General features: G+C 48.6%; 1 pseudogene; it reads left to right on the top strand.

The window, feature by feature from the left end:
- Positions 1-3,119: 3,119 nt before the first annotated feature.
- LOC119447616 (uncharacterized) overlaps positions 3,120-17,067 on the top strand; it is a 41,809-nt pseudogene continuing 27,861 nt past the window's right edge.

The raw sequence follows: 17,067 nt of genomic DNA, 5'->3' as shown, positions 1-17,067 counted from the left end.
ACCGGTCAGAAAGGGAAGCCCACCCAAGGGCTACACCTCCCCCACCCCCCTCGGAAAATGAAGAGATCCAATTAACGACATCAAACGGCCTACCCATACCGACGGTAGACAAGTTCCGGGAACTAGGAATGATGATAGAAAACGCAGATATCATTGAACAGAATTAAATCTTCACCGAGCTGCCCTCTTTGGTCAGTTTTGATACTGCCTCAAAATTATAACGCGCATTAAAATCTCCTACCAGTACAAGAGTCCGGTAACTGTTCTGTTAAAGTTTCGAGGTGTTTATTAGTAAAATGGGGACGGGTTGCAATGAACAGTGAATAAAAGGTGATGGTTTTGTGTGACAGAACGGTGACGGCTACAGCCTCGAAAGATGTGTTCAATTGGACATTTCCGGTAGGAGTGCCGCCCTAAACGACTATTGCGACTCCTCCTGTCAAACGGTAAGAACATGCGCGGTCCCTTCGGATAAGGGTTAAAACTTTAATAATTTGACTGTATTTTGGACTTAAGTTCGTTTCTCGAAGAGAGAGTGTGACTGTCTTTGATGTCACCTAAATTGTATATGAGACCTCTACAATACCAATGTACATTGAAAACTATTGGTTATGAAATGAAAAGTGTACTTATGTGTGTAAACCTTAAAGTTACAGGTGACATGTATTAAGAACAATACCACTTCGAAGACCTTGGTGCTTGAAAGGCAGATATTATTGGACAGAATTAAATCTAAAGCGACAACTGCGCACCCACACAGGCGAAACGTCATTTATGTGGCCCCGAAGGGCTCGCTGTTTTCGGTGAGTCTCTTCAACCTCGTCCTGCTGGGGTTAACCGACCGATTGCTTCAAATCTAAGAACTGCATCACACGCTATAAGCGGACGATTTTATAATATAGACGACAACGGTCAGCGACTGGGCGATCGAGCAACGTTTATAGCAGGCCATCCAATGCGCGGAAAACTACCTCGTTGGCACGGGACTCGCCTCTTCGGCCGAAAAATCCGAACTGCTGCTATATAGACCGGTCAGAAAGGGAAGGCCACCCAAGGGCTACTCCTCCCCCACCCCCCTCGGAAAATGAAGAGATCCAATTAACGACATCAAACGGCCTACCCATCCCGACGGTAGACAAGTTCCGGGTACTAGGAATGATGATAAAAAACACAGATATCATTGAACAGAATTAAATCTTCACCGAGCTGCCCTCTTTGGTCAGTTTTGACACTGCCTCAAAATTATAACGCGCATTAAAATCTCCTACCAGTACAAGAGTCCGGTAACTGTTCTGTTAAAGTTTCGAGGTGTTTATTAGTAAAATGGGGACGGGTTGCAATGAACAGTGAATAAAAGGTGATGGTTTTGTGTGACAGAACGGTGCCGGCTACAGCCTCGAAAGATGTGTTCAATTGGACGATTCCGGTAGGAGTGCCGCCCTAAACGACTATTGCGACTCCTCCTGACAAACGGTACGAACATGCGCGGTCCCTTCGCATAAGGGTCAACCCTTTAATAATTTGACTGTATTTTGGATTTAAGTTCGCTTCCCGAAGAGAGAATGTGACTGGCGAAAACTTGATGTCGTTGATGTCACCTAAATTGTATATGAGACCTCCTACAATACCAAAGTACATTGAAAACCATTGGTTATGAAATGAAAAGTGTACTTATGTGTGTGAACCTAAAAGTTACAGGTGACATGTATTAAGAACAATACCACTTCGAAGACCTTGGTGGTTGAAAGGCAGATATTATTGGACAGAATTAAATCTAAAGCGACAACTGCACACCCACACAGGCGAAACCTCATTTCTGTGCCCCCGCAGGGCTCGCTTTTCTCGCCGATGCTCTTCAACCTCGTCCTGCTGGGGTTAACCGACCGATTGCTGCAAATCTAAGGACTGCATCACACGCTATACGCGGATGATTTTATAATATAGACGACAACGGTCAGCGACTGGGCGATCGAGCAACGTTTATAGCAGTGTCATGAGTAAGACGCCGGAGGCGAAATAAAAGAAGACGAGGACGATGTGAGCGGAGCGTTCTGAACGGCGCGAGCGCGCGAGGCGCGTGACCCGAGGCGTGATCGAGGGATGAACGGCGTTGTCTGAGCATTATCGACGTGGTTCCGGGCCAGGAAGGTCGCATCGCCAGCACCGCACTGGCGACGGGAGACTTGGGGGTCTGGCCGAGTCCGTGACGTTGGCCGTCCACGGTGTAGCCGTCGACCTCGGCAAGTTCGGGCGAGGCTCCTGGACCGGCTGCAGCTTCTCACGGCAGGACCAGGCACCCCAGAGAGGCTCCCCCTTCTACGGCAGACCGGCACGTGCGATGATCCCCGGAACGCCACGTCGGCACTCGGGAAAGAAGCAGGACGGAAGCGGCGGCCGAGCCGCTACATGGAAAACGGCCACATGGAAAAGGATGCTACGAGATTCCGGCCGGAAAGATACGAGCAACCCCATCGACGAACTTTGTAAGAACGACTTTCTTGTATCGTCGCTACAGTAGGCCAGTGATGCCAGACTTTGGGGTAGGAAGGGCCTAGGACTAACGGAGGCGAAGTTAAGGATATTTATTGATTCATTAGGTTGTACATTTGTTGGCATTTATTTATTCATTGTGTTTTAGTTAAGTGTGTAGCTTGATTTTCGGTTTGAGGCTTTTTGGTTTTGAGTTCGCGTGTAAATAAAATCTGTTTGCTGTGTTGCCATGCCTCTTCCCTATCCATCTCTCATAACACCCGCACGCCCCCGAGATCAGTGACAACAAAACACATCACAATTGGCGAGCCTGCCAGGATCCGTTCCCGGATTCTATCCAGCCCAGTCACTGATTCTCGGAAGTTGCAGAGATGGATTGGGAGGCGATATCGGCCACTATTCGCGAACAGAAGCTCAGCAAGGAGCAAGGCCTCAAATTAATTGAGGATGCAAGGAAAAGCGTCGAGGCGGCAGCCGAAAAAGCTTACGAGGAGAGGAGGCAGCTCCAACAGAAAGAGCTCAAGAAGCTGCGAGAACAGCTACAGGCTTTACAAATGAAAGAGCGTGAGACGGAGTCTATGATTGAGAGTAGACCCAATAGCGTAGTGGAGCTGCATGACACGAGAGAGATGCCAGAAGTAGGCACATTAGATAGCGCCCGTGACGGCGTTGAGGAGAAGCTCACCACTGAGGAGCCTTTGACTCATAGTGAGCAGGATAAGAGGATGGCCGACGCCCCGATAGAGATTTCCATGCCCGAAGAGCAGAAAAGAGAAGAGGAAGTAGCTTCACCTCGTAACAATAGGGGGTTGGTAATGGAGAATGAGTACAAGGATAGCCAAGCATCAGACGTGAGGAGCCAGTCAAACTCCGAGGGGAATGAGAAGAACGATAGTGAGTCGATAATCGAAAATGACTCCAGGATTGACCAGGTACTAGGCATGACGAGGCATTTAGATTCTGAGAGCAAGGAGAAAGTCGGCAGATACCCTAATCGCCCCAGAAGTAAGGCAGCCTCTAAATGTAGAAAGAACGTGCACAGAACACGTAACGGTAGGAAGATGACTCGCAGGAGATTGAGAGGAAAGCAGCGCAGGAAAACGCGTGCGCATGAGATGGGTGCGCCAAAGAAAAAGATGAAGCCAGAGTTAAGGCAGAGCCACTCCAAGCTGCACGAGAAATGTGCCAGAGCAAGAAAGCGAAGGAGGCAGGCTGGGCGTAGAGAAGCGTGGGAGCTTAGGAAAAGGCGGAAGAAATGATCAGGTATAACCGGTAGGGTACTAAAGGAATATTATTTAGGAATGCCTTCGGACAGTGGAATAGTCAGCTTTTACAAATGTGTGTATATAGCAAGTTTATTCATATAGAGTGCTTGGGACAATGAACATTACAAGCAATTGAGTGCAGTGTTGTGTGAACAGAAACAAATGGTGAAACGTGCGCGACAGTGCAGTGAAGTGTGACGATGAGTGGCAAGCGAAGACGACGCACAGAAGAGCACTCAAGCCACAACGAAAGTCAAGTTCGCCGCCAAAAAGAAGTTCAAGAGGAAGCAGTTTTTTGAAAAAAAACTCTTGAAGAGGGGAGCCATGTCATGAGTAAGACGCCGGAGGCGAAATAAAAGAAGACGAGGACGATGTGAGCGGAGCGTTCTGAACGGCGCGAGCGCGCGAGGCGCGTGACCCGAGGCGTGATCGAGGGATGAACGGCGTTGTCTGAGCATTATCGACGTGGTTCCGGGCCAGGAAGGTCGCATCGCCAGCACCGCACTGGCGACGGGAGACTTGGGGGTCTGGCCGAGTCCGTGACGTTGGCCGTCCATGGTGTGGCCGTCGACCTCGGCAAGTTCGAGTGAGGCTCCTGGACCGGCTGCAGCCTCTCACGGCAGGACCGGGCACCCCAGAAAGGACCCCTCTTCCAAGGCAGACCGGCACGCTCGATGATCCCCGGAACGCCACGTCGGCTCTCGGGAAAGGAGCGAGACGGAAGCAGCGGCCGAGGACGTCGCTAGGCCTAACCCGTCACCTCTCCCGGCCACGTCAGCAACAGCGACCGGGTTACCCAGGCTCCCGAGACGAGCCAGTTGAAGGACCGACTTCTATGCAGCAACGTTGATGCGAAGATCGGCGAAACGGCCACATGGAAAAGGATGCTACAAGATTCCGGCCGGAAAGATACGAGCAACCCCATCGACGAACTTTGTAAGAACGACTTTCTTGTATCGTCGCTACAGTAGGCCAGTGATGCCAGACTTTGGGGTAGGAAGGGCCTAGGACTAACGGAGGCGAAGTTAAGGATATTTATTGATTCATTAGGTTGTACATTTGTTGGCATTTATTTATTCATTGTGTTTTAGTTAAGTGTGTAGCTTGATTTTCGGTTTGAGGCTTTTTGGTTTTGAGTTCGCGTGTAAATAAAATCTGTTTGCTGTGTTGCCATGCCTCTTCCCTATCCATCTCTCATAACACCCGCACGCCCCCGAGATCAGTGACAACAAAAAACATCACAAGCAGGCCATCCAATGCATGGAAAACTACCTCGTTGGCACGGCACTCGCCTCTTCGGCCGAAAAATCCGAACTGCTGCTATATAGACCGGTCAGAAAGGGAAGCCCAACCAAGGGCTACACCTCCCCCACCACCCTCGGAAAATGAAGAGATCCAATTAACGACATCAAACGGCCTACCCATACCGACGGTAGACAAGTTCCGGGAACTAGGAATGATGATAGAAAACGCAGATATCATTGAACAGAATTAAATCTTCACCGAGCTGCCCTCTTTGGTCAGTTTTGATACTGCCTCAAAATTATAACGCGCATTAAAACCTCCTACCAGTACAAGAGTCCGGTAACTGTTCTGTTAAAGTTTCGAGGTGTTTATTAGTAAAATGGCGATGGGTTGCAATGAACAGTGAATAAAAGGTGATGGTTTTGTGTGACAGAACGGTGACGGCTACAGCCTCGAAAGATGTGTTCAATTGGACATTTCCGGTAGGAGTGCCGCCCTAAACGACTATTGCGACTCCTCCTGTCAAACGGTAAGAACAAGCGCGGTCCCTTCGGATAAGGGTTAAAACTTTAATAATTTGACTGTATTTTGGACTTAAGTTCGTTTCTCGAAGAGAGAGTGTGACTGTCTTTGATGTCACCTAAATTGTATATGAGACCTCTACAATACCAATGTACATTGAAAACTATTGGTTATGAAATGAAAAGTGTACTTATGTGTGTGAACCTTAAAGTTACAGGTGACATGTATTAAGAACAATACCACTTCGAAGACCTCGGTGCTTGAAAGGCAGATATTATTGGACAGAACTAAATCTAAAGCGACAACTCCGCACCCACACAGGCGAAACGTCATTTATGTGGCCCCGAAGGGCTCGCTGTTTTCGGCGATGCTCTTCAACCTCGTCCTGCTGGGGTTAACCGACCGATTGCTTCAAATCTAAGGACTGTATCACACGCTATAAGCGGACGATTTTATAATATAGACGACAACGGTCAGCGACAGGGCGATCGAGCAACGTTTATAGCAGGCCATCCAATGCGTGGAAAACTACATCGCTGGCACGGGACTCGCCTCTTCGGCCAAAAAATCCGAACTGCTGCTATATAGACCGGTCAGAAAGGGAAGCCCAACCAAGGGCTACACCTCCCCCACCCCTCTCGGAAAATGAAGAGATCGAATTAACAACATCAAACGGCCTACCCATACCGACGGTAGACAAGTTCCGGGAACTAGGAATGATGATAGAAAACGCAGATATCATTGAACAGAATTAAATCTTCACCAAGCTGCCCTCTTTGATCAGTTTTGACAATGCCTCAAAATTATAACGCGCATTAAAATCTCCTACCAGTACAAGAGTCCGGTAACTGTTCTGTTAAAGTTTCGAGGTGTTTATTAGTAAAATGGGGACGGGTTGCAATGAACAGTGAATAAAAGGTGTTGGTTTTGTGTGACAGAACGGTGCCCGCTACAGCCTCGAAAGATGTGTTCAATTGGACATTTCCGGTAGGAGTGCCGCCCTAAACGACTATTGCGACTCCTCCTGACAAACGGTACGAACATGCGCGGTCCCTTCGCATAAGGGTCAACCCTTTAATAATTTGACTGTATTTTAGATTTAACTTCGCTTCCCGAAGAGAGAGTGTGACTGGCGAAAACTTGATGTCTTTGATGTCACCTAAATTGTATATGAGACCTCCTACAATACCAAAGTACATTGAAAACCATTGGTTATGAAATGAAAAGTGTACTTATGTGTGTGAACCTAAAAGTTACAGGTGACATGTATTAAGAACAATACCACTTCGAAGACCTCGGTGGTTGAAAGGCAGATATTATTGGACAGAACTAAATCTAAAGCGACAACTGCGCACCCACACAGGCGAAACGTCATTTATGTGGCCCCGAAGGGCTCGCTGTTTTCGGCGATGCTCTTGAACCTCGTCCTGCTCGGATTAACCGACCGATTGCTTCAAATCTAAGGACTGCATCACACGCTATAGGCGGACGATTTTATAATATAGACGACAACGGTCAGCGACTGGGCGATCGAGCAACGTTTATAGCAGGCCATCCAATGCGTGGAAAACTACCTCGTTGGCACGGGACTCGCCTCTTCTGCCGAAAAATCCGAACTGCTGCTGCTATATAGACCGGTCAGAAAGGGAAGGCCACCCAAGGGCTACTCCTCCCCAACCCCCCTCGGAAAATGAAGAGATCAAATTAACGACATCAAACGGCCTACCCATCCCGACGGTACACAAGTACCGGGTACTAGGAATGATGATAGAAAACGCAGATATCATTGAACAGAATTAAATCTTCACCGAGCTGCCCTCTTTGGTCAGTTTTGACACTGCCTCAAAATTATAACGCGCATTAAAATCTCCTACCAGTACAAGAGTCCGGTAACTGTTCTGTTAAAGTTTCGAGGTGTTTATTAGTAAAATGGGGACGGGTTGCAATGAACAGTGAATAAAAGGTGTTGGTTTTGTGTGACAGAACGGTGCCGGCTACAGCCTCGAAAGATGTGTTCAATTGGACGATTCCGGTAGGAGTGCCGCCCTAAACGACTATTGCGACTCCTCCTGACAAACGGTACGAACATGCGCGGTCCCTTCGCATAAGGGTCAACCCTTTAATAATTTGACTGTATTTTGGATTTAAGTTCGCTTCCCGAAGAGAGAGTGTGACTGGCGAAAACTTGATGTCTTTGATGTCACCTAAATTGTATATGAGACCTCCTACAATACCAAAGTACATTGAAAACCATTGGTTATGAAATGAAAAGTGTACTTATGTGTGTGAACCTAAAAGTTACAGGTGACATGTATTAAGAACAATACCACTTCGAAGACCTCGGTGGTTGAAAGGCAGATATTATTGGACAGAACTAAATCTAAAGCGACAACTGCGCACCCACACAGGCGAAACGTCATTTATGTGGCCCCGAAGGGCTCGCTGTTTTCGGCGATGCTCTTCAACCTCGTCCTGCTAGAGTTAACCGACCGATTGCTTCAAATCTAAGGACTGCATCACACGCTATAAGCGGACGATTTTATAATATAGACGACAACGGTCAGCGACTGGGCGATCGAGCAACGTTTATAGCAGGCCAACCAATGCGTGGAAAACAACCTCGTTGGCACGGGACTCGCCTCTTCGGCCAAAAAATCCGAATTGCTGCTATATAGACCGGTCAGAAAGGGAAGGCCACCCAAGGGCTACTCCTCCCCAACCCCCCTCGGAAAATGAAGAGATCCAATTAACGACATCAAACGGCCTACCCATCCCGACGGTAGACAAGTTCCGGGTACTAGGAATGATGATAGAAAACACAGATATCATTGAACAGAATTAAATCTTCAGCGAGCTGCCCTCTTTGGTCAGTTTTGACACTGCCTCAAAATTATAACGCGCATTACAATCTCCTACCAGTACAAGAGTCCGGTAACTGTTCTGTTAAAGTTTCGAGGTGTTTATTAGTAAAATGGGGACGGGTTGCAATGAACAGTGAATAAAAGGTGATGGTTTTGTGTGACAGAACGGTGCCGGCTACAGCCTCGAAAGATGTGTTCAATTGGACATTTCCGGTAGGAGTGCCGCCCTAAACGACTATTGCAACTCCTCCTGACAAACGGTAAGAACATGCGCGGTCCCTTCGGATAAGGGTTAAAACTTCAATAATTTGACTGTATTTTGGACTTAAGTTCTTTTCTCGAAGAGAGAGTGTGACTGGCGAAAACTTGATGTCTTTGATTTCACCTAAATTGTATATGGGACCTCTACAGTACCAATGTACATTGAAAACCATTGGTTATGAAATGGAAAGTGTACTTATGTGTGTGAACTTAAAAGTTACAGGTGGCATGTATTAAGAACAATACCACTTCGAAGACCTTGGTGCTTGAAAGGCAGATATTATTGGGCAAAATTAAACTTCAATCCCGCAGGGGCGTCTGCGTCAGCAGGCGTTTGGTGTGTTGCGCCACCACAGACCCGAGCACATGGGGGTTGGACCCTCTCCCGTCTTCCTACACTCCTATCAGCCATTATTGCTGATAGGAGTGTAGCGTGTCAGCATTTGAAGCTCCAAACGGCCCTTGAGGCAGTGGCCGTTCGAGCCGTTCTTTTAAATAAACTCATAACCATCTGCTCATTGTATATACCACCACATTATCAGCTTCATAGACGCGACCTAGAATCGTTAATAGATGAGCTCCCAGAGCCCTATCTTGGTGATTTTAATGCACACAGTAGTTTTTGGGGCGATTCACGCTGTGATGCGCGAGGTCGCGTTATTGAACAGCTCCTTTTTTCCTCTGGAGCATGTCTCTTGAATACGAAGGAGCCTACGTATTTTAACCTGGCTAACAAGTCATACTCTGCCATAGATCTTAGCATTTTATCGCCGACGCTTTTACCGTATTTTAAATGGAATGTGCTTAATAACCCGTATGGCAGTGACCACTTCCCGATAATCCTGAGTACGCCGAAACAAGATCAGCTTCCCCCGCAGGTCCCTCGGTGGAAGGTTGACTCAGCCGATTGGGAACGGTACCGAACTCTTACTCACATGACGTGGGCTGAGATGTCCGGTCTAACCATGGATGATGCTGTTAAATATTTTACAGCTTTCATACTTGACGCTGCCTGTAAATGTATTACTCAAACAAGCGCCATGGGCTCCAAGCGGCGTGTTCCCTGGTGGAACGATGCATGTAGGCAAGCACGGAGGAACCAGAACAAAGCGTGGGCGCTGCTTCGCGATTCTCCAACAGCAGAAAACCTGCAAAACTTTAAGCTTGTCAAATCGCAGGCAAGGAGAACGCGCCGACAAGCAAGACGAGAGAGTTGGGCAAAGTTTATATTGCCGCGACGCTATCTGTGCCCAACCATGCTGACGACAAAGACGACGACCTCGAGCTTGCGAGGTGCTAGAGAAGACGAAGTTTTGAACTGAGCGCTTTGTCCTCATTGCCTCAATTAAATACCGCTCTTCGCTCTTGTCTCCAGTGAGCCGTGACACTGGTGGAGGTGCTGGGTATCGCATCCTCGCCTAATGATTGGGACGACTCCGGCGAGTAGCCCTGCATCCAGCCCTTCAAGACATCATCCACGCGTCGAGACACCTGTGCACCGCGCAAGCCGCCGCCTGCAAGGTCTGTGCCCGGAATTCGGTCCCTTGCAAGGAAGTTTGTCAGCGACCGCACCGACTCAGGAAATGGCGCTTGCAAGTACAACACAGGTGACTGTTCAGAACAATCTAGTCCCCAAAAGCTTCCGCGGTGACACGTATGAAGACGCCGAAGACTGGCTGGACCAGTACGAACGCGTGGCTAGGGTCAATCAGTGGCGTCCAGACCAGGAGCTTTCCAATGTGTACTTCGCTCTTGACGGTAGCGCAAGGACGTGGTTTCAAAACCGCGAGGCACATTTGACTACGTGGGACGAATTTTGCCGTCGGCTAATTGATACCTTCGGAAGCACTGATCGCCGAGATAATGCACAACGCCTTCTCGAGTTGCGCATTCAGAAACCCAACGAAAGTGTCTCCATGTTTGCCGAGGACATGTCTCGTTTGTTTCGCCGCGCGGATCCCAACATGCCTGATTCGAAGAAGCTGAGCCATCTCATGCGCGGCGTCAAAGAACAGCTATTCGCTGGTCTCGTGCGAAACCCGCCTACAACAGTGGAAGAATTTATTAAGGAAGCCACAGCAATTGAGCGGGCGCTCCAGCAGCGTAGCCGACAAAACGAACGCCTAACTAACGATGCACCTGCAGGAGCCGCAGTTCTGGCAGTGACCGACGAGACCTCGCTGCGTCAGCTGATCAGAGACATTGTTCGCGAGGAGATTGCGAAGCAAACTGCGACACCGAAGGAGTTTACTGTTGCTTCGGTCGCAGAAGTTGTCCGCCAAGAAATCCGGCAAGCATTTGCATCTCCTGAGCCACTCCCTGAACCGTGTCCCGAGCCGCGCTTCGAGCCACGCTTCGAGCCACGCTACGAGCCACGCTTCGAGCCACGCTACGAGCCACGTGCATATAGCTACGCAGACGCTGTCCGTCGCCCTCTTTCTACCGTGCCAGTACAGCAGTACCACCAGCGGCCACCTACTGCTGCCTGGATACAGAGAGAGCATTTCAGGCGACCCCAGCTTCGCAGGACCGACGCATGGCGCACTGCTGATCGCCGACCATTGTGTTTTCACTGTGGCGAACCAGGGCACATTTATCGTTTTTGCCCTCATCGCCAGGGTGGCATCCAGGAAATGTCACCTGCTACTCCGCGACAGTTTCCAGAGAGAAATGCACGCTTCGACGACAGCATCACTCGGGAACAAGGCAGCTCAGCTAATCTCCGGTCGCGCTCACCGTCTCCGTTACGCTATTCTTCGCCGGACCGTCGCAGTTTCGCCGACGTGGTAAGAGGCCGCTCTCCAAGCCCACGGCGGGGAAACTGAAATCAGCGACCTCCGGGGGGAAGGTTGCAAGTCGTCGAACCGCCGAAAATCCCCCATTACTGAGCAAGGAGCAGAGCAACCCGGAGAAACGGAACACCGACGAATTTGTGAGTGCCGACCTACTCTTAACGATTGATGGACACGACGTGACGGCTTTGGTTGATACTGGCGCAGACTTTTCGATAATGAGTGAGCAGTTGGCAGACCGGCTTAAGAAAGTCAAAACGCAATGGACGGGCCCTCATATTCGAAATGCCGGGGGCCAGATAATGACACCTACAGGAAAATGTACTGCACGACTCCAGATAGGAAATACAGCTTTTGTCGCCTCTTTTATGATTTTAAAAGAGTGCTGCAGATCACTCATCCTTGGAATGGACTTCTTGCGGGAGTACGGCGCCGTGGTTAACATACGGGATGGCGAGATCACCTTATCGAACAGTATAGACACGAGCCACGACGACGAGCGCCAACGTACATCGTTACGTGTCACCGACGACGACGTCTGCATACCACCACTATCATGCAGTCTTGTCTCCGTCAATTGCGGAGAACAGTTTGACAAGGACGGTGTAGCCGAACAATTAACTGCACTTCTGTTCCATCAAGGTGTTGCTATCGCTCGGGGTATCGTCAGCGTAATCGGTGGTTGCACAGAGGTACTACTGACAAATTTTACTAATGAACGCCGGCACATCAGTAAAGGCACCGCTGTGGCATACTTTGACGAAATTGACCACGTTCAATACTGCTTTGCTGTCAAAGAGGAATCAACCACCGATACGATGCCACATGCACCCGTCGTCGACGTTGACCCAGGTTTAGCGCCGCAACAGAAACAAAGTCTCAGGGAACTGCTTGACCATTTTAAGGACTGCTTTTCTACAACGTCCCGAGTGCGTCAAACACCACTGACAAAACACCGCATTATTACGGAGGAAACAGCAATACCCATCCGGCAGCATCCGTATCGCGTGGCTGAGAAAGAGCGTGAAGCAATACAGCAGCAAGTCAAGAAAATGCTAGAAGATGATGTCATCCAGCCGTCAAAAAGTCCTTGGGCGTCACCCGTGGTACTCGTTAAGAAGAAGGATGGTAGCCTGCGGTTTTGTATCGATTATCGCAAGCTCAATCGGATTACGAAAAAAGACGTATATCCCTTACCACGCATCGACGATTCCCTCGACAGGCTACGGCATGCTCGGTACTTCTCGTCAATGGACTTAAAGAGTGGGTACTGGCAAATAGAGGTCGATGAACGGGATCGCGAAAAGACTGCTTTTGTGACGCCTGATGGGCTCTATGAATTCAAAGTTCTCCCTTTTGGTTTGTGCTCCGCCCCAGCCACGTTCCAAAGGCTAATGGATACCGTTCTCTCTGACCTTAAGTGGAAGACTTGCTTAGTGTACCTAGACGATGTGATTGTTTATTCTGCCACATTTGATGAACATCTCAGACGGCTACGGTTAGTTCTTCAAGCCATACGGTCCGCTGGGCTTACTTTAAAACCTGAAAAGTGTCACTTTGGCTATGAAGAACTGCAGTTTTTGGGTCACGTTGTAAGCCACACAGGTGTCAGACCTGATCCTGAGAAAATCGCAGCTGTCGCAAAGTTTTCAAGGCCTACGGACAAGAAGGCAGTCAGACGCTTCCTGGGCCTATGCGCATATTACCGGCGATTTATTGCGGGTTTTGCACGCATCGCCTCACCGCTGACTTGCCTAACCAGAGAAGATGTCGCGTTTGTGTGGGGCGAGGAGCAGGAGGCGGCATTTAACGAGTTGCAGCACCGTCTACAAACTCCACCTGTTCTTGCCCACTTTGACGTGGATGCGCCCACCATGATCCACACCGACGCCAGCAACGTGGGTGGCACGGCACATAGAAGGACGACAGCCTATCACCCACAAAGCAATGGACTTACGGAGCGCCTCAACAAGACTCTCGCAGACATGCTGTGCATGTATGTCGATGTGGACCACAAGAACTGGGACCAAATATTACCCTACGTCACGTTCGCTTATAACACGGCTCGGCAAGAAACAACAAAAATGACACCATTCAGTCTCCTCCACGGTCGAGAAGTGACTACAATGCTGGATGCTATGCTGCCTCATGATTCCAGCGATTCCGAGACTGACGCCGCAGATTTTACAGCGCGCGCCGAAGAAGCAAGACAGCTCGCGCGCGTTCGCATAACTGGCCAGCAAGAGCGAGATGCTCGACGTTACAATCAACACCATCGATGCGTCGTCTACCATCCCGGCCAAAGAGTCTGGGTTTGGACTCCCGTACGCCGCCGGGGCCTCGCGGAGAAACTTCTACGCCGATACTTCGGACCATACAAGGTTCTACGACGCCTTAGCGACGTCAACTATGAAGTTGTTCCTGACAGCCCATCCTGCTCGAGGCGCCGTATGAACCTGCCTGAGACTGTGCACGTGGTGCGCATGAAACCCTATGTTTCTGAATGACACGGGTACTCTCTGGTTTGCTGATCACCGGGTGCTACCCGCCGAGCATCGGGTCGATGCTCCTTATGGAGGGGGCAAATGCCGCGACGCTATCTGTGCCCAACCATGCTGACGACAAAGACGACGACCTCGAGCTTGCGAGGTGCTAGAGAAGACGAAGTTTTGAACTGAGCGCTTTCTCCTCATTGCCTCAATTAAATACCGCTCTTCGCTCTTGTCTCCAGTGAGCCGTGACAATATCAAGCATCAACTCGTACACAGACGAAAGGAAAGTATGGAATGGAGTGAAGAAAGTTAACGGGCAACAAACGTATTCCCTGCCTTTAGTAAACAGCCACGGAGAAAGCCTGGAAGATCAAGCAAACTTTCTTGGTGCTCATTTTGAACACATATCGAGCTCCTCACACTACTCCGAAACCTTCCTAAATTACAAAACGCGAATAGAACAACAAAAGCTAGAAAGAAAATGTACAGGAAGTGAGGCGTACAACAAACCATTCTGCATAGCAGAACTGCAGGCAGCACTGAACTGTTGTAATACATCCGCCCCAGGTTCAGACCGCATAATATATGATATGTTGAAACAACTACCCTCCGAAACACAAAAAACCCTCCTTTCCCTTTACAACGTTATATGGTTTTCCGGCGAGATCCCCTCTGTTTGGAAGGAGGCTATCATAATTCCAATTCTGAAGCACGGAAAGGATCCCTCCTCTGTATCAAGTTACAGACCTATAGCATTAACAAGCTGCCTCTGCAAAGTATTTGAAAAAATGATTAACTGTCGCTTACTACACTTCCTCGAATCAAACAAATTGCTCGACCCATACCAGTGCGGATTTCGGGAGGGCCGATCCACCAGTGACCACCTCATACGTATCGAGGCACGTATCCGTGAAGCTTTTGTTCATAAGCAGTTTTTCTTATCTGTATTCCTTGACATGGAGAAAGCCTATGATACTACGTGGCGGTTTGGGATATTGAGAGACCTCTCACACTTAGGTATACGCGGTAATATGTTCAATGTCATCGAAAGTTATCTGTCTAACCGCGCATTCCGTGTTCGATTGGGCAATGTGTTGTCACGGAAATTTCTACAGGAAACTGGAGTGCCGCAGGGCGGGGTGCTCAGCTGCACGCTCTTTATAGTAAAAATGAATTCTCTTCGCGTCTGCATACCACGTAACATCTTCTATTCAACATATGTTGACGATGTGCAGATCGGTTTTCAATCAAGTTCTCTCGCAATCTGTGAGCGACAAGTCCAGCTTGGTCTCAACAAGGTCTCCAAATGGGCTGATGAGAACGGGTTCAGACTGAACCCACAAAAAAGCACCTGTGTAGTTTTCTCTAGAAAGAGAGGCCTGCACCCTGATCCTGAAATTGTGTTACATGGTGAGCGTCTGCCTGTAAACAGGGAACATAAATTTTTAGGCATAATTTTAGACGAAAAATTAACCTTTGTAGAGCACATAAAGTATTTAAAAAACAAATGTATGAAAACAATGAATATATTAAAGGTGCTGTCACGCACAACCTGGGGTAGTGATAGAAAATGACTTATGAACTTGTATAAAAGCCTCATACGCACACGACTAGATTATGGAGCCATAGTGTACCAGTCGGCTACTGCAACTGCTCTGAAGATGCTGGACCCTGTCCACCACTTAGGCATTCGTCTGTCCACAGGCGCCTTTAGAACAAGCCCAGTAGAAAGCCTTTACGTTGAATCGGATGAGTGGTCACTTCATCTGCAGAGAACATATTCGTCTTTTATGTATTTTCTAAGAGTGAACGCAAACAGTGAGCAGCCCGCATATTCCACTATAAATGATTTGTCCAGTTCTCAACTTTTTCGCAACCGGCCCAGAGTGGCACAGCCTTTCTCACTGCGCGTTAGAGACATAGCTGAAGAAACAGGGGTTCCACTGTCTGAATACCACCTGCTATACGGCCCCCGCCGTGGCAGTGGCAACTTATACACTGCGACACATCTTTTGTAGCTATTACAAAGCGTGCACCTGTCGCGCATATCCGAATGTACTTCCTCGAACTACAGCACAAATACTCCTATCCTGAATTTTTTACAGATGCTTCGAAGTGTAATTCCGGCGTGTCTTACGCAGCGGTCGGTCCGTCCTTTTCGGATGCCGGTGTTCTGCACTCTAACACAAGTATTTTCACAGCAGAGGCCCACGCGATATTGGCCGCCGTTAAACACATTAAAGAATCTAATATCCCAAAGGCAGTTATATACACAGACTCTTTGGGCGTCGTAAACGCTTTAAAAACTGTCAAAAAATATAAAAACCCTGTAATTCTATCCCTTTACTCTGTACTATGCACCGCCTATGCGTCCAAGCAACATATCGTGGTATGCTGGGTGCCGGGGCACCGAGAGATACAAGGTAACGTGTTGGCTGACCAGCTAGCCACATCCGTCCACGCGAACGTTTCCAACTCTTCCACGACTGTCCCTGTAATGGACCTCAAGCCCACCCTAAAGAAAAAGCTGAGGGCTTATTGGCAGCGGTTGTGGGATAGAGCAACAGAAAATAAACTGCATGTTATCAAGCCGTATCTTGGCAACTGGCCGCCGGTATCAAAGAACCGCCGCACAGAAGTAACACTTTGCAGACTTAGGATAGGACACACATACAGTACACACGCTTACCTCTTGTCCGGTGGTGATTCACCCACGTGTGATAAATGTGGTGAGCCACTTACCGTGCTTCACATCCTGCTGCAATGCACTGAATTGAACGCTAATCGGAAAAAGCATTTTCCATTACCACACCGGCAGCAAATTCCACTTCATCCTCTAATGATCTTAGGTATAGAACCTCTGTTTAAATATCAATCATTGTTGGAATTCTTAAAAGATGTACACAGTTTTCATGTTATAGCCCCAGGCAATCCGTAGCACGGCCTCTTAACAGAGGTTTCTGCTGCGGTAGCTGCGTTAAAGAAAGCACCTGCCTCACAGCTTTTGGGCTCAAAGGCCTTAAGGAGGCATACGTGCTATTTTCATTCTCTTGCATTTTAGCCTCATGATCACTTGTCATTCGTACTGTACCCATAGACCACCCCACATATCACTATCATATTTTTATACTATATATCG

The sequence above is a fragment of the Dermacentor silvarum genome, chromosome 1 (assembly GCF_013339745.2).
Source record: "Dermacentor silvarum isolate Dsil-2018 chromosome 1, BIME_Dsil_1.4, whole genome shotgun sequence".
NCBI lineage: Eukaryota > Metazoa > Arthropoda > Arachnida > Ixodida > Ixodidae > Dermacentor > Dermacentor silvarum.
This window is presented reverse-complemented; position numbering and strand designations above follow the sequence as displayed.